This window comes from Pinus tabuliformis, chromosome 1_2 (genome assembly GCF_031772625.1).
Source record: "Pinus tabuliformis cultivar Carrire ecotype Pingquan chromosome 1_2, CPIR1, whole genome shotgun sequence".
Lineage (NCBI taxonomy): Eukaryota > Viridiplantae > Streptophyta > Pinopsida > Pinales > Pinaceae > Pinus > Pinus tabuliformis.
The window spans coordinates 551,629,784-551,648,930 of record NC_142298.1 but is presented as its reverse complement, the minus strand read 5'-3'; the positions used below and the strand labels follow the sequence as shown (position 1 = coordinate 551,648,930).

The following is a 19,147-nucleotide window of genomic DNA, read 5'->3' as shown; positions in this document are numbered from 1 at the left end:
CTTGATGTGACCAACATTTCATCATAAGCAATGTTAACTTGACCATGAAGCTATCCCGGATGACAGACCCTAATCTAAATTTCTATTTTGACTCCTCTTGTTCTCTATAAAGGTTTCCATTAATGATAATTGTGAAAAATGTTATGCTACTGGAATCAAGTATATATATATATATATATATATATATATATATATATATCATTCGACAATTTTGTATTTAAAAGTTAGGAGGGTTCTTACTTTAAGATGTATCAACCAAAGAATCCATCCTTGCTCTCCGATTATCGTTGTGTTCCAAATAACATTTTATATTTTTAAGTAATATAAGAAATACATTAAAAGTAAAATATGAATAAATAAACGTAGTGGTAAAATGAATATATATATATATATATATATATATATATAAAATAAAACAATGAATTGCAAATACAAATTACTATGAAGATACAATTTTAAATTCACCTAGATTTTTAATACCCACTGTAACCAAGTTAAAAAACGATAAATATGAATGACCTTAGAATAGTAAAATGTTATGCAAATTGCAAAATAATTTGGAAAAAATAAATAATATATAATTTAAATAATAGTTAAATATTTTTATTGGAATTCTTAAAATACTTTTCTATTTATAATATTAATTTTTTAAATCAATATTACATAAATGTAAAAATACATATAAATTTAAATAAAAACCCGTTTCACTATTAACATTTAATTTCAAAATTTTAATATAATTTATTTTTTAAAAATCGAATAATAATCGAAGTGTTAAATCATTTACTTCAGTTTACATCTTTAAAAATGCATAACATCAGGTAGTCACAGTAACATGCTGTTGTTATTTAGCACTCCCCATTGTATTTTTAAAGTAAGCTTGGAATGGTACGATCTCCTGCTGTACGTGGTACTTCAGCAATTTATTTTCGAACATGATTTTAAGGCGGCCGAACCAGAACGCGATGAGAATCGAACTTGGGTAAATCGGAGCGTTCTCAATTTAAATATATATAAATTAATTTCGGTAAAACCCCAGAAAACTCGGATATGATCTGCATATCCTCTGTGATGATCTGCATATCCTCCCTAATAATTCGCACAACACGTGGTGATAATTAGAGTATCCGCTGATAACTCGTTTATCTCCTGGAAATATTTCAGTTTTATTTAATTATCTCCTGGAAATATTTCAGTTTTATTTAATTATCTAAAAAAAAGTTCATGTAATTTTAATTATCGGATGTTTTTTTTGTCTTCTTTAGGGTAATTATTCTCATGGAAATTTGGGACTTCTTAGAATCTTAATTTTCAAATTTGATAGTTCTTAACATTCCATGTTTCAGTGATATAATTTGCATATTTCAAATTTTAACTAACCTGTCGTAACTGTTATCAAATCAGTTCAGTTCCCCATTATTTTCAGTTTATCCATTATTCTTCGAAAATAAAATTTGTTCAAATTATGTGTCATGTTTATATTTTTATTTTGAAGGTAGATCTCATATTTATTTAGGGGTAAAAATGAGAATAATGGGTTTACTTCAATTTTATCCATGAAATCTTGGAAATATTTCAGTTTTATTTAAAAGTTGATAGTTATGGTAACCACAAAAAAATAGATATGAATATTGATTTTTATTTTAAAGTGTTTTTATGATGTTTTTAACAACAATATTGTTTACATATTCATTATAAGGAAGTAAGAAAATGGAGGACAATAGACATGAATGGGAGGTAACTATCAAAGGCACCAAGCAATTGTTCATTTGTCTTGTTGGTGATTGTGCGGGGAACTTGAGTCGATCTAAGCTATCTGGCCTTAATCATCATCGAGCTACCAACCACAATCTCCCACCAATTCCTCCACGTCAAAGAGGTCGAGTAAGAGATGCAAATGCTACATGGGCGGTTAAATCTACAAGTGTAGTAAAAAGGCAAAATGCCAAAATACAATATGATTTAGATGCAAGGCTATGTCGTGCACGACAATAAGCATATAAAAGATTTGTTAATGAAGAAATTCTTTCAACTGTAAGTATTTATTAGTATTTATTTGTATATGCTTTTTTATTAATATTGTCAATGAAGAAATTCTTTCAGCTATAAGTATTTATTAGTATTTATCTGTATATGTTTTTTATTAATATTAATTTATTGTTGTGGACTAAATTCATTGAAACTTGTTTTCATAGTCAGTTGTTACATTTGATCAGGTTAATGATACTTCAAAGCAAAGGATTTGTGAAAAAATTCAACGTTGGGATCAAAGTCTACCTCGTAGATGTATGGAGACAATGAAGCGCATAGACATTGCTTTAAAAGAGAAAGCAAGGACTGAGGTTCCTGATGATGTGGGGGAAGAAAGATTAGATGGGCACAACTATATATTAAACTTTGATGAAACTAATCAGGACAATAACAACACACTTGAGTCCATTTTTTGAGTATATTAATTTTTTAGACATTTTAACATTAAATAATATTTATATTTATTATAATTGTATACTAATTTCTCATTGTTATTGATATGCGTAGCCTAATCAAAAAAATTCCCCAAGTTCAAGCCACCAACTATTACGCCGCTCACCTAGATTTCAAGGTTTTCAAGGCGTTATTGGGCCAGTAAGTTTTTAATCCATGTAACCTATTCCACTAAAAACATTAATATATAAATTGTTATGTTTTACCATAATGATGGGATGAGAAATGGATGTTTTGTATTATATATCGTTATCCTTGATTTGTTTTGATTATGTGTGTGTGTGTTATTTCTTATTTATGATGCAGGTGTTCCCTTTGGAACCATCACAATCAATGAAAACCCCTTGTCGAAGTCTTAAGAAGAATGGAAATGAAATGGTTCAAATGCTAGAACCATCTTCACGTCCAATGTCACAATGCAAGGTAAGCTATTTATACTCTTGTAAATTTAGCATATTTTTACATTTAATTCTATTTGAGTCATACTTATATCTATGTATAATCTAATGTTCAGAGTAATGAATATACATTTCCTAAAACACCTTTGCACATGTATGATGGTGGACATGATACTCACCAAAAATCACATTCTCCTCAACCATTGTGGCATTCACCTAGACTTCAAGATAAATTAAGAGAGGTAAGTTATATACTACATATCTTAGCTCATAATAACATTGACATATATTTTTATGACTAATTAATGCATTTTCTTTTCATATTTGTTACATGTTCCCCATATTCTCATTATATCTATATAGATTTTGATATTTGTTGATAGCTAGTCAATGCATTGTCTTTTCATATTCGTTACATGATCCGCATATTTTCATTATATCTATGTGGATTTTGATATTTATTGATAATGTTTTAATTTCCATAGAAAACAAAAAAGATAAATGTTGATGCTATGGTTAAAAGGACCAAAATCATGCCAAAGGACTTGAAAGCACGTGGGTTCAAGTCACGCAAACAATACATAGAGCATATATGCTCAACTAGCATTGCTCTCACTAAACCCACTAAGCTTGCTACTTTGAAGGCTAAACATTCCAGCAAGTTGTGATTGGAGGAAGTTACAAGCTTGAATCTTAGAAATAAATGTTAAATTTACCTTGTTATTGAATTTACATAATATATGTATTTACTTGATATAGCAATTACAATTGGTGAAAGAAATATCCTCGCTGTCAAATCTTTGAAATCAACGTTTTGCAAATATACTCTGGCGAACAAGCTTGTCATTGAATTTTCTTAATATGTGGATTTGTTTGACCAACCTTCGTCTTTGAATTTGCTTATTAGATAGATTTATTTGATATTTCATTCACTCCATTTGACAGAGTTGTCAACATTGTTGTTAAATTTCCAAAAAAAAATTAGATTTCGGTAAGGAGTGATATGAACCCAGCACAATTTTAATATTTTCTATTTTGTAAACGATTTTAATAAAGTGATTTTAAAATATTATTGCGAGAGTTGATCATCATCTTTTTAATTCGGGTTCAAGTTTTTTTTTCTCATTCAAGTTATTCTTTTGTAATTGTGGTCAGTATTGTGAAATGTATTATGTATATATACAAACAATTTTAATAGTTGAAAGGGTAATGATATTTTTTATTCATATTTATATAGGTATTATTTTATTTTTATTTTTAATTGTAAAATAAATTCTATAAGTAAATGGGTTATTTTGGAAATATTTTAAGAAAATGTATTTAAAAATAAATTTCTATTTGAAAAAAATTACATTATTTATATAAAAATATTTATCATATAAATCGATTATTATCAAAATATTTATGATTCAAGCAATGTTCTTAAAGGGTATATTAGCTAGTTTACATTGAGTATCGCATGAAACATTTTTTATTTTTTATAAAAAAATGTAATGTATTATAATAAACAAGGAGCCACTGCCGTGGCGGTAGTCCCTGCCGGGTCTGCAAGGACAACACAAATGGATTGTATACTGTCCGATTTGAAATGAAACTGAAATAGTTCACCTAGAGCTGTCAAATCGATGGTGATGTGCGGAATTTAATATGCAATTGGGTTTTATTCGAAACCTATGGATTTTGTTTTAGTTAGACCTACTGATTAGCTGAAACAGATTTCAATATTTATTGACATATTTTGAATATTATGAAAGGGTTATTTTAACCCAAGCTCAATGTATATAATTGGATTTTATGGTGAGAAAATTTTGATGTCTTATCCTTCAGTGCATATGTCTTAGTCACACATATGTGTATTTTTAATATTTTTCCCAAACCTATAAATATATATTTAAAATAAAATAAAAGCATATAATAAAAGCATATAAATTTATATAATAAAAGCTTTATATATCAAGCTTAGTGCATTGGGAGATCTCTTCCATGGTTTTATTGGAATGCTAGGGAAAAGTTTCCTACTTTTTAGGAACAATGAAAAATAATGGTTTTGTTTTTGTTTTAGGAAAAATGAAAAATAATGGTTTTGTTTTTGTTTTTGTTTTTTTTTTCTTAATAAAAGTTCCTACTTTTTAGTCACAATGAAAAATAATGGTTTTGTTTTTGTTTTTGTTTTTTTTTAAAAAAAAATTATATATATTTATGTGAACAAAATATTTTGTTTAATTTTCTTTTATCTTTATTAAGATTAAATAATATAATGGTTAAAATGGATATATAATTTTATTTTATCTTTATTAAAATTAAATAATATAATAGTTAAAATAGATGCATGCTACTACACATAAAAATATAAATATTTTTAAGACTTAATTCAGATTTAAAAACTAGCAAAGATGTTCACCACCTAAACTATAAGACATTTTTCATTATTCATAATGCAGTGCAGTGTTTTGAAGAAAAGAGTAGTGTTTTTATTGATTTTGCAATTATGTAATTGATGTGGATATTTTTAACTTGGGAATTCTTAAATCTTTTTCATTATTCATAATGCAGTGCAGTGTTTTGAATAAAAGAGTAGTGTTTTTATTGATTTTGCAATTATGTAATTGATCTGGATATTTTTAACTTGGGAATTCTTAAATCTTTTACAATATTTTTAAGTTAGAAATTCTTAAATTTTTTACATTATTTGTACAAGTTTTTGATATTAAATATTAATTCTTTACATCATCCATTTTTTAGGAAACAACATATTACAATTTATTATGTTCAAACTTCAATAAAACCAATAACATCATAAAATATAAAAGATTTTACACTAAAAAAATTATATATACTTAATCTTTCAATGAATTTCAATATATTTGACTATATTATATGTAACACAAAAAAATGTATAATTATGCATTTCATTTTTACTAAATAAGTGGAGTTATAAAGTTAAGTTATAGATATATATATATATATATATATATATATATATATATATATATATAGATATAATAGTTGATTTAAATTACTTTAATTTTCAATGTAAAGAAAATTTCAAAATATTTATATAATTATATATATAATTTAAAAGAAAAAAAACTATAATAATTAACCAACTGTAATTAGAATCCAATACTCTCCAATTTCCCTAATAAAACAAAAACAAAAATAACAATAATAAAAATATTTAAAAATTCACGAAATCATAAAAATAATATTTTATATTGAAAAATATATATTTTTATAAGTAATCCCAATGCACTGTGCGATTACATTAACCAATGGGGAATCCCAAGGACATTGGTCCTCTACTTATTAGTATATTTCTACCATTCATGAACAATGCGTTCACGGCATGAGGATGAATTGATATAATCACGTCACTTGTTTTCAGTATTTACTAAGATACTTTGAATATTATGAGAGGGTTATTTTAATATAAAATCAATGTATATAAATGAATTTTATAAAAATGTTCCAAGTCAGCATTGATTTTTGAATTCTTGAACTTATTGGAATGGTCTATTAAATGGAGCCACTATCTTGGATTATAACCCCCCAACATATCACACCACGGATATCTTGTTATTTAACGGAAAAAGTATGGATTGACACATGGGCATCCATGCAAAGCACCATTGAAACAGGTGGACAGCGATGCAAACCACTGTTGGCTCGAACATCATGAAAGAAAAACATAAATAACCAAATCATTTTTGTGCCATAGCTACTGCATCATCAGCCATAGCAACTGCCTAATCAACCAACTGCTCTGTTGATGCCCCTTTAGATATAGTAATCGAGCAGGTATAAATAGAAGTGCGAAAAAAGGAAATGGAAAAAAAAGGCATTTGTTACAGGTTGGACAAAAGGAAATGGCAGGTATAAATAGAAGTTTGAAAAAAAGGAAATGGAAAAAAAATGTACATAAAAGCAACAAAGGTTAGAAAAAATGAAATGTATAAAAAGGAAGAAAAAAATGTGCAAAAAAATGTACATAAAAGCAACAAAGGTTAGAAAAAATGAAATGTATAAAAAGGAAGAAACAAATGTGCAGAAGACACCTGAAGTACCTGGATCATATGAAGGAAGTTTTAGACAAGGAGAGGTTAGGCGTAAACAGAAACAAGTTTTTCAAGTGTTATTTTTTGAGTTGCGATTGTAAATTGAAACTGGTTTTTCAAGAGTGTTAATTTTTGAGTTACAATTGTTGTTTTATGGACCCAAATTAAATTTATTTTCATTTAAATCAGAGTGAATTCAACCTTGTGAATATGATTGATTGAGTTGAGTTTCGGCTAACACGTTTTATTAAGGATATTGAAGTTACAATTCTTTTCATTTAAATCACAGTGCATGCAGCGTTGTGAATATGCTTGAGTCGAGTTTTGTATAATACTTTTTATTAAAGATTTTGAAGTTGTGGCTTTTGAGTTTACATGTATATCAATTGTTTTAAGCCTAATCTGGAATTATAAGAAGAATCTTATAATTAAGCAAAGAATTAAATGAAAAATGTTTGTATTTCAACAAATTATTTAATAAAATTCTGAAGCCAAACATAAGTAAATTTGAATTGAATGAAAAATGTTTGTATTTCAACAAATTATTTAATAAAATTCTGAAGCCAAACATGAGTTAATTTTAGAGAAACATAGACATAATTTAATACTCCAATATTCTTGGAAATTTGAATCCTCCCATATTCTTGAAAATTCCAAAATTCAAAAGAAAACGTGAATAAATTTTAGACCAAACATAGAAAGTAAAGCAAAGAATCCTCCCATATTCTTGAAAATTCCAAAATTCAAAAGAAAACGTGAATAAATTTTAGACCAAACATAGACAGTAAAGCAAAGAATCCTCCCATATTCTTGAAAATTCCAAAATTCAAAAGAAAACGTGAATAGATTTTAAACCAAACATAGACAGTAAAGCAAAGAATCCTCCCATATTCTTGAAAATTCCAAAATTTCAAAATTCAAAAGAAAAAGTGAATGAATTTTAGACCAAACATAGACAGTAAAGCAAATATCAATCAATTTTAGACAGTAAAGCAAATATGAATAAATTTTAGATGAAACTTAGACAGAACTTTGAAAATTAAACACTAAAAATTCAAGAGAAAACATAAGTAAATTTTAAATCAAACATAAACAGACTTCAGTATTAATTTATAATGCATCAATATTCATGAAAATTCAAAAGAAAATATTGGAAGTTCAAGAACAGACAAACCAACTCTTATTCTGCCCTTTCTAGAGAGTGTTCTATTATGAGTTTGTTCCATTCAACCTTGGATATTGGTTCAACTTGGTAAATGGGTTATGGAATGCTTTGACCTCTGCTACTTTACTTCTCGGTGCTTCCCCTCGAGAAAATGAAACTATTGGTAGTGCTGCTAAAACTGTTACTCTATCTACATCCTCACTTCTCCTCGAGTAAATGCAATTGCTGGTAGTGCTGCTAAAACTGTTACTCTATCTGCATCTGCACTGGAAAGAGCGTAAAAACCACACCGAAGAACAAGGTTATTTGATGTTCAAAACCAGCGGAAATTACAGAAATTGTCTTCTGGAAGCTACTATGACTAATTAATTGGGGTTATCTGCATCACAAAGAAAAAACTGCACTTGAAGATCGAGTACTAGACCCAACTCTGTTCATCCCCATCCAAAAGCGAAGAATTGTTGTGGGAAGACCCAACCCCAAAAGCGAAGGGAGGAGCCACAAATTGTTGTTTTAGCAGTTGTGGGAAGCTTCATAGATGACAAATGGCTAACATGCCAATAGCCAGTTGTGGTTAACATAGCCTCTTATTCAAATTTTATTATTATTAATATAACTTCGTTATTTCACCTTACATTCGTAGCTCATACACTTGTAAATTTTATCTAACGCCCAATAATATTTATTTTCAATTAATATAATAATATAAAAATTATTTTATGCAAATGCATTTTTTACGGTGTCCTTAGTCATACAGCCGGATCAAATAATTGAGATACGAAAGATTTTAAAGTAAACAGTTATGTAAATTGAAAATATCAAATAGATCAAATAATTAAGATAGGGAAAGATTTTAAAGTTCATAGTTCATTTGCATTGGGGCACGTGAAGTGTGCAATAAGACCTCCAATTCACAACTTTGGTTATAAATTTCTTACACCAATATTTGCATAGATAAACTTTGGTTAAACTTTGATAGTGGATAAATTTTTTTGGTCAAAAGACCAGTTAATGTATGGTCAACGATGGATCGATCGCTATTAGTCCCAGGCAGGGACTAATAAGATACATATGGAAATTTGGTATCCCTAAGTTAGTTAAGTGGTTAGTGAATTACTTTAAATGGTTAACTGTTTTGAATTTTATATGGCCAGTATTGTGAAATGTATTATATATATATATATATACAAACAATTTTAATAGTTGAAAGGGTAATGATATTTTTTATTCATATTTATATAGGTATTATTTTATTTTTATTTTGAATTGTAAAATAAATTCTATAAGTAAATGGGTTATATACAAACAATTTTAATAGTTGAAAGGGTAATGATATTTTTTATTCATATTTATATAGGTATTATTTTATTTTTATTTTGAATTGTAAAATAAATTCTATAAGTAAATGGGTTATATACAAACAATTTTAATAGTTGAAAGGGTAATGATATTTTTTATTCATATTTATATGGGTATTATTTTATTTTTATTTTGAATTGTAAAATAAATTCTATAAGTAAATGGGTTATATACAAACAATTTTAATAGTTGAAAGGGTAATGATATTTTTTATTCATATTTATATAGGTATTATTTTATTTTTATTTTGAATTGTAAAATAAATTCTATAAGTAAATGGATTATTTTGGAAATATTTTAAGAAAATGTATTTAAAAATAAATTTCTATTTAAAAAAATTACATTATCTATATAAAAATATGTATCATATAAATCGATTATTATCAAAATATTTATGATTCAAGCAATGTTCTTAAATGGTATATTAGCTAGTTTACATTGAGTATAGCATGAAACATTTTTTATTTTTTATAAAAAAATGTAATGTATTATAATAAACAAGGAGCCACTGCCGTGGCGGTAGTCCCTACCGGAGTCTGCAGGGAATTACAAAACTTGGAACAGTGGATGCAAATATTACATGGTATGACAATAACGATTGTGAACTTAATCATTGCCAAATGTGCTACAATTTTGAATTCAATCCTCAAGTTCAATTGTAATCACCGGTATCTTAAGGAGGGCTACTAGAGAAATAATAGGAAGAATCCATCAAATGAACAACAACTATACCATACCTTAAGGTCATGAGGCCCCAGAAAATTGGGTACAACGTTCTTTCTGTCCATCGTGTACTGGTAACTAAGGGCAGTGCCCATTTGTAAATGCCATAGTGGAATGTGCCATCTCCACTCAAGCAACCGGAGTGAAAAGTGTCATTTTTTCCCCATCTGGAGGGTAGTATATCATCCTTGTCAAGGCTATAACGAATGGGTTTACTGCATCCCAACATTAACAAGTTGCAATCATTCGTGTTTTTGCATTCTCTATGCAGACATGCTGCTACTCTTTGGATAGCCAATACATACCAACACCCTCCAGCTACCTGTAAAAATCTTGGTCTCTTCAAAATGCCTCATTTAAACCCAAGAACCCCAATTTCCACAATATGCATGATAATGGTTAAAGAGTTTCAAGGAAGAACTTGCTAATAAAAATCTCAATGGATTGCTGTTTGTCTATCTGATTTATTGGTGTTGCAAAATTCTGCATGGGTCATGTATTACTGGCATAGCTATTTATATAACAGAATTTTAATTTGGGAAAATTCAAAATTAATATACCTTGAACTCAAAATTCAGTAAACTCTAAGAGAAATTTGCAGCAGACACAAATTTAAACCATACATAAACATTAAAAAGCTTCCCCTTACACAAAATCCAATGAAAAATCCAGATATAAGTTATTGAAATGGATGTTATTTAACTGTTCCAAGGTTTTGACTTACATATAATCAAAATTTGTCAAAACACTAAAACATAATATACAACTCAAAACAACTGCAAAATTTGTAAGAAATAAACAACGCTTACTGAAATTTTTGTGATCTCATTATGGTTTGAAGCCTAAACTTACATCAGATATTATAAAATATCACAATATACCATAAGATACTTTATATATAAGTTATTTTGAAAAATTTCTGATCTCAGAACGGTTGGAAGCTTGAACTTACATGGGACGCTATAAAATATCCTATCAAATTCAGGGCGAATCCCCACCAAACTGTACCAAAAATGTAACCTGTTACTCTTTGCATCCGGCGCATGAGGGAGACAGAATGGTAAGCCTTGGGTAGATATTGAAATAAGAATATTAGGAGCATCACTGTCATAATATAAGTGATTTCTCCCCTTTTTATAAGGTCTGGCACAACCAACCAGAACACCACTTGCACAAATAAATAGGCATTCAATAGCAATACGAATTAGAATATGATAAAGTCTATGTAGGGTTTATAGAAAAGATTAAATAATTATAATAGAAAAACTCTTTATACCATAAAGTTCATCTCTGCCTTCCCCTAAAAAGATATCTCGATCTTTATATTTAAATAAAAATCATCTCTATATTTAAATAAAAGTCAGAGAATCTAAGAATCTAGAAATATGTAAATCCAAAGACTGTCAATCCAAATGCTCTAAGAATTTAGTAAAATGCCAATCAACACCCAACTGCTGTAGGACTTCAGTAAAATGTCAATCAACACCCAGCTGCTGTAAGAATTTAGAAAAAGGTTGAGAATTTCCCATCATTACTGTGTAGCCTCAAAAATAATCTACTGCATGAACATAGATTTATATCCTAGTGAATATTGTAACACTAAATTTTGGTTCACCTTTAGAAAATAAATCGTCTGAAATACATGGATAAGTATATTTTTTGGATGGCTGGTTTCTCTACTCATCTACAACTAATGATTTTCGTTTTAGAATCAACCAATACCTTATTTAGCTTCGATAGAGACACACCTCTCAATATATGGATTTCGTATCCTAATTAATGTTAGTTTAATCTATAGGAAAGCATAACTACAAGGAAAATTGTATTTTACACAATCATTTTTAAGTATTTTTATTTATTTTTTATTTTAATGGATGTTTATAGAAAATTTGTGTAGGACGAGGTTTTAATGGAGTCCCTTTAATCCTTAGACTAAAATTAGTCTTAGCTCTCAATTCACTTATATAATCGAATACATTGCAAACCAGATTGCAATGCAATGGTATACCTGCCGAAAGAAGACAACCATAAAATCAAGAATGAAACCGGCAGCAAATATCATAAATCTGGTATTGGCATTTGAAATTTATGGTAGTTTGAATGTGCAGCATAAATCTGTAAAAATCCAAGGCCCAACGCAGACGTAAAACACTATTTTTTCACCGTAGTTGTGGTGACTGAATGGAGCTTTTGCGCCATCTCTTGCAACTAATCCTCCTATGGCAATGATTCCAAAAAGGGGAGGTTTCTTGCATTTGAGCACACCCGTGCGAATATTGTTGTTCATAACTAATCTTTTTATGGGAATGATTCCTAAAGTAATCCTCTTATGGCAATGATTCCACGAATGGATCCTATTTTTTAGCGTGCCAGCAGCAAATACTGTTCATATTTCTAGTATTAGCCTTTGAAATGTATGGTAGTCTGAATTGGCAACATCAACGCCTTAAAAATCCAAGCCCAAACCAGACCTAAAAACATTGTTTGTTCCCCACAGTTTAGGACAGCCGAATTGAGCTTGTAGCTTGTACACCATCTCTTACAAATTATTTAGTCCCCACATAATTATTAATTTCTATTGTTCATATTTCTGATATTGGCATTTGAAATTTATAGCAGTCTAAATTGGCATCATCAATGCTGTAAAAATGCAAGGCGCAAACCAGACCTAAAAACATTATTTCTGGACCTAAAAACACTGTTTGTTCACCACAATTCAGGACACCATCTCTTGCAGATTATTTGGTCTCCACTTAATTATTACTTGCCTCCTGGATATAACTATTTTAGAAATAAGAAACCGGAGATTGAAAATAAGCACAATCTAAAAAGGGTTGCTAGATAACTAGTATATTGTAATATATTAAATAATAATTTCAGAATTATTCAAAATTCTCATCTTTAAAATATGACCTTAACTCCATTATTTCTGAAACTCACGTTGTGTAATCATTAGTGTTATAGTGATAAGAAAATCCCACCAAGTAACAACATATCTATTAGCTTCATGATGATTACTATTACGGATACAGTGAAAATAGATAAAAAAAGAGTAGTAATACCATGATATGATCTAATACCACTGTGGAGAACCTTTTTGAAAGACTGCCGCAGAAAAAATACCATTTCTCCAGCGGTGGAAAGGCAGTTGCTTATGAAATGTGGAGGAAAAGTGAAATGCTTGCGTGGAGTGGAAAGGACGGCATTGCTTGTGGAATAGACTAGCCGCAGCCGCCTTTCAATAATGGTGGATGCCCAATTAATCGCTTGTGGTGGACAGACTTTCGGCTTGGACTTTACTGTCTCAACACCTTTCATCTCTCGGCACCAAATGAAACGAGTCATATCTGTGAAGTTCACTTATCTTTTTGGAGAAGAATGCCTGGCTCTTAATTAGTTTAAGATGGACGGCGATGGTGGCAGGTAGAAGCAAGCAGAGGCGAAGGTGGCAGCAAGCGGGAGGTGGCGTGGCAGGTGGAAGTGGCAGTATGACAAATATATCAAACCAAAAGCCTTTGAGAGAACGCAAGTAATGGAGAGCAATTAAACGAGCATCCCAAACAAGTTTCCCAGAGCCCACTACAAGTGATTCCTTTGAAACATATGCAAGCCTAAGCTGAAACCAAATATGCCATAAATGCAAGGCATCACTGGTAGAACGCAGAACAGTCACGAGAACAATGAACTTCCCATCTAGGTAGATGCACATTAGGTCTTTACTAATGGATAGAACATAAAAGAAAAGGGGGTCAATTGCCAATCCAATGGCACACACAGGAAGAATAATCCTGTTCCATCTCTGGATGGTTTGCTTCTTGGGTCGAATACTATTCCAAATATCCATTTATCTCTCTTCCTTGACTGCAGGCATGGTTGATGAACTTGGCATTCGGTTGGAAAAACAGAGGAACCTGCATTGGCTTCCCAGTGGAGATGGTTGCTCTTATTACAACTAATGGAATGGAAAGCTAGAATTTCTATCTGGGTGCAAGCAAAACACTCCTCTGCTGATGTGCCTCCAGATCTTGACAGGGCAGGAGAGGCCACTGCTGCCATTGATTCTTCCCCTGCTCCTTGAGATATATTGCCTCCAGGAGGTGTTGAATTTTCTGTGCCCCTTGAAGTTTTGGAAAGCCATCTGCAAATATACTTCAGGTCCAGTCAGCGCATTCTATTGCAAGATCTTAGTTGCAGCGACTCTATAACTATTTTTCAATCAAGCATACTAGAACATTGAATATAGGAATTTAGATTACTTACCCTGCAGCTATACTCTTCAAAAAGGATGACATGCTTCTGGTTGTTATACCATTCTATGACATAACGGTTATTCCAATGAATAAATTTCCAAGCCAAAAGACCAGGTGGAATCTCAGTCCTGAATCAACACACAGGAAAAGGATTTAGGATTATATAGCAATCTTGCAAATCAAAGCATTGCGGCCTTTCCTTTATATTCAGGTTTAAACACACAGGAAAACGATTTAGGATTATGTAACACGCTTATCATTCAAAGAATTGGGTCCTCTCGTTTTTATTTAGGTTTTAATCTTTCTCGTATAGATGATGAAGGGTAGTTTTTCTCTTAAATTTTGGATCCAGGATACCTGAACAGTAAGAAGTAACAGTCCAAGTAATTTAAATACGAGACTCTATCATATTAAACTCTGCATGATTCAAACCATTAAATTAACCTTTGTAACTACATCCAACATTAATTGTGAAGAGTACTATCAAAAAAATTATCACAAAGCTTTTTATCCTTCACAACGTAGAGATGTGGTGATCAGTGAGCCATCAATTCAGCTTTTGTTTGGGCAGCTCTCAATTGTATCATTAATATGAAAACGACAACAAACAAAATATCATATTAAACTCTACATACCTGCAAGAGAGAAGTATGGCGTTGACACCAGTCGGTTGACTCAGCAGCAGCTACGCAAAGACGGGGACAGTGAAAGAAAAAAGATAGAGTAGGTGTGTCGGGCAGAGTAGTTGTGCTGGGGTTCATGGTTAAGTGAATCAACCGCACTTTGCGGCAGGGCATGGCAGCTAGCGCAGAGGCAGGTAAAGAGATATTGCTGTGAAGCACATTACCGTGAGCGCCTCATCTAGCTAACCAGTGGCTTCTGCAGGGAAAAAGCGTATGCTACCTGCAGAAAAACTGGCCGAAGCCAAATCAAAGAAATCCCATGAACAAAAACAACTGTAATCGTGGAACTCTGCTCTGCTCCTCTTCTCTTCGAACTTACTCAGAGAAATCATTTCCAGACCACCGTGGACGCCCTTGCATATTTCAACGATATTCATATCCAAACATCTGGCCCAGTTGAACTATATGCAAACATCTGTCGTGCATGCAGGACACTCAGAACACATACCAAAAACTTAAGACAAACTAACTTATGTTCAATTCAGAATGTCTTGAAACCTGCGAAGCCGACAATAACACCCTCAACTTTGTTGCCCAATCAGAAATTAGATAATAACATTTATATTATTTTTTAACATGAAAACTTTGGTTAAAATCGTGATGCACATCAATATTCTTGGTCAAACACAGGATTAATACCCGGTCAACGCCGAATCGATCGCTATTAGTCCCAGGCAGGGACTAATAAGATACATATGGAAATTTGGTATCCCTAAGTTAGTTAAGTGGTTAGTGAATTACTTTAAATGGTTAACTGTTTTGAATTTTATATGGTTTCTATCTCCAAAACAAATGCATTTCAAGCTAATGAAATGTTACATGGTGCTAATTATTATTCTAAAAATGTTTATCCAAATGAATTTCAATTTTTATTCATATCTTTCTCCTTTTTTTCTTTTTCCTACTTTTTTAACACCCCATATAATAGGTTTTACAATGCACATTTAAATTTATTTTGAATGAGACTTCTTTTTCTTATTATTGGCTTGATTTATTTCTAAACTCTATCATAGGGAAACATAGGCAAAGTCATCTACCCTATAAGTTGGAGAACCACATTGACCTCTATCAAGGAGGTGCTCTTCCAAATGTGTCATTTCATAAGACTACCATGATTCTCATCTCACATGATATTCATCTAGCATTTGAGATTGAGATGGATTCCTATAAACATGCCATATGGGTGGTATTAATTAAATGTTCAAGATCCATCACCAACATATGTATATATTGGTTTAAGTAGTGAACATTCACTACAATATTTACTCAAGAAATAAACTATTGTTCACAATGATAATAAGCACCTTGAAATTCCACAAACATAGAATAGCATTATGATGAATGTTACGTGAAGTCAATCACTTATTTGTTAGTATAAATTAAACATCATGATTAATTACCAAAAGGAAAGCACAAATAATGACACTGATCTCCTATCATGGTGACTATCAATTGAATTGATGATGGTTTTGCAATTTAACACTGGTTTAAATGTTTTCAAATAAGCTTAAGTGTGTCTATACTTTATATGCATATACAAATTCTATGGAATTTTATGATAACAACTAAACATGAATAACTATAAGACAACCTAGAATAAAAAAACATTTTGTTAAAGTTTAATTTTGTTTGTGCTACTTCAAGATTTCACATATTACCACTATTGCATGAGGAACACCATTCTCAAAAATATCAAACATGGTCAATGGGGTCTAGCATGGGTGGTTAAAGTAGTGTGTGATTTTCCTTTGTATCTAAGTTTGATTACCTATGAAGTACATGCTTATTTGTCATGGCTAATTTGCCTCCACAAGGAACCACTTCATATGGATGGAGATCAATGCACTTTCTGGTAAATTTGGAAAAATATATCATCCCTAACCATGATCAATTAGATTTTTTTTCTCATTTACAAGTTATATGTTAAATTTACATTCTTGGAGAATAAATTTAGAACAGATAAAATATTAGGAAACTTTGGGGTGGAGAAGAATACCATACTATAAATATATTTCTTATTTTCATAGATGACACAAATGGTAACCACATTTTTCAAATATTGTTTTCTCTGAATAACATTTAATTCAATAATTTAAAAATTGTGAAAATTTCTTGGAGTTTTATTAATGAGAAAACCATGGGAATTAATTTTAATATATTTATTGGATGTTTGTTGACCATTAATAGGGATAATGACTATCTTATCTTAGTTGTGGATCACCTCAATGAAATTATCATGATGATACCATATAAAAAAAATACTTTTAGTCCATTATGTATAAAAATATACTTTTAATGCATTACGTCAAATACTTATTCTATGATAAGGTGTGGATGTATTTTTGTTTACCATTAATAATTGTAACATGATTATGAGAGTAGATGACACAACTAGATTTCACCAACATTGTTGTCATTAAATAACACCAATAAGAAGAAGTGTATCACATGTGAGAAATACCATTACACCAAATACTAATAATAAAAAATATAAGAAAGAAAAAAAATGGTTTGAAGAACTTGCTCCACAAGTAGGAATGACTTAAAAGTCTTAAAAACGTGGACAAATCCATGTTCAAAACGGTATTTAAATGTGTAATTATATTTTATTTTTACTAATAGAAGGATGATACGAGTTAAGGGGAACACCCTATCGATTTAGATGAAAGAGGGATACTAAATCCGTAACTTGTACTCCAAATTGATTCAATGGGTAGTGAGGATTTATTACACTAATTAAAATACTAAACATGACAATGATCTATTTGAGGTCTTATGTAATAAAAATTTATTTATAAGAAATATCAAATGATTAAAAATAAATATTATTGTTGAAAATATGAATCGATATACAAAATATCTAATCATAAACTTACTTTTATACATCACTCTCCTAATAGATCCTCGCCTCTAAATCTTGAGGGAAAAAGAGTAGCTCATGCTATATGGGGTCCTTTTCCTACCTTTTTCAAATTTTGTTTGTGTATGACCAATTGCACTTAACGTTAATGGATAAGAGGTTTTAAGATGACCATTAGTAACGAGGACAAATAACTCAGTATCATATTATATTGAAGATGCTTAATATGGTGATAAGAGTAAATATTGCTCAATGCACATACTAGGAATCATATGATTAGTAATTCCATCCCACATAAATGCAAAATATAGTTGTAACAAAGAAGATAAATTTTCTTATAGAGAATGTTCAAGTTGAAAAATCTCAAACAATCCGATTCATGGCTTTCCTCAATGATTTCTACTTGCATTTCCGCTCACAAATAGTCATGAAAAGTGTGGATTTAGATTGTGATATGAAATATATATATAATATACACAATTATAATCCCCTTATTCTTTTTGCCAAAGATTTTTATTAACTATATCTATAAGGTCATCAGAATTATTACTATTTATTTTTGTTGTTTAACTATGATTGTGGCATAGATCCAAATTTTGGTAGGATTTGCTTTTATCAGTTGCTGGAGATCTATAATGTTTAGCAACCATTTATGTTGTTGAGATTGTTTGTCATCCACAATCTTAAGTGGGTTCTGTTTGTACATGTTTGAGAAGAAAACACTACAACAAAATTGGTGACTCCACTGGAATTATACTTCAGATCTAGAAATCTTGGTGACCTTCAGTTTTCAGCTTAGAGTTTCATCTTTTTTAAGTCTCGTAATGTTTCCTAGCTTTTTAAGCTTATATATGTTAAATTTTTTAGTTTCACAAGCTTTCTTCTCTTTTCCACAGGTCACAGGAACTAGCTGCGACAGAGATGACAATTTTTTCCGAGATTCTCTGAATGAGAATCAAGGAACATAAATTGCACTTTTTAGCCCAAAAAGTGGGAACTAAAGTCTAGGGCGCACCTTTTAGCCCAAAAAGTGCAATCTCACTTGAAAACAGGTTAATACTTGTGATTTTTGGGTTTCTGGTTTTTTTCCGTATATGCCCAGTTTCCGTATATGCACACATCTTCCGTATATACCCCAGTTTCCGTATATGCCCAGTTTCTGTATATGTG

The 19,147-nt window shown here is 30.4% G+C and overlaps 1 pseudogene across 1 annotated transcript; it reads right to left on the bottom strand.

Moving 5' to 3' along the window:
- Positions 1-10,067: 10,067 nt before the first annotated feature.
- LOC149206770 (cyclic nucleotide-gated ion channel 2-like) lies at positions 10,068-15,311 on the bottom strand (annotated as a pseudogene). The gene is made up of 6 exons (XR_016251948.1): positions 15,070-15,311; positions 14,445-14,562; positions 13,661-14,322; positions 11,137-11,356; positions 10,199-10,506; positions 10,068-10,086 (listed from the first exon to the last, which is right to left on the bottom strand). The product of XR_016251948.1 is annotated as a cyclic nucleotide-gated ion channel 2-like (transcript).
- Between the last annotated feature and the right edge of the window lie 3,836 nt (positions 15,312-19,147).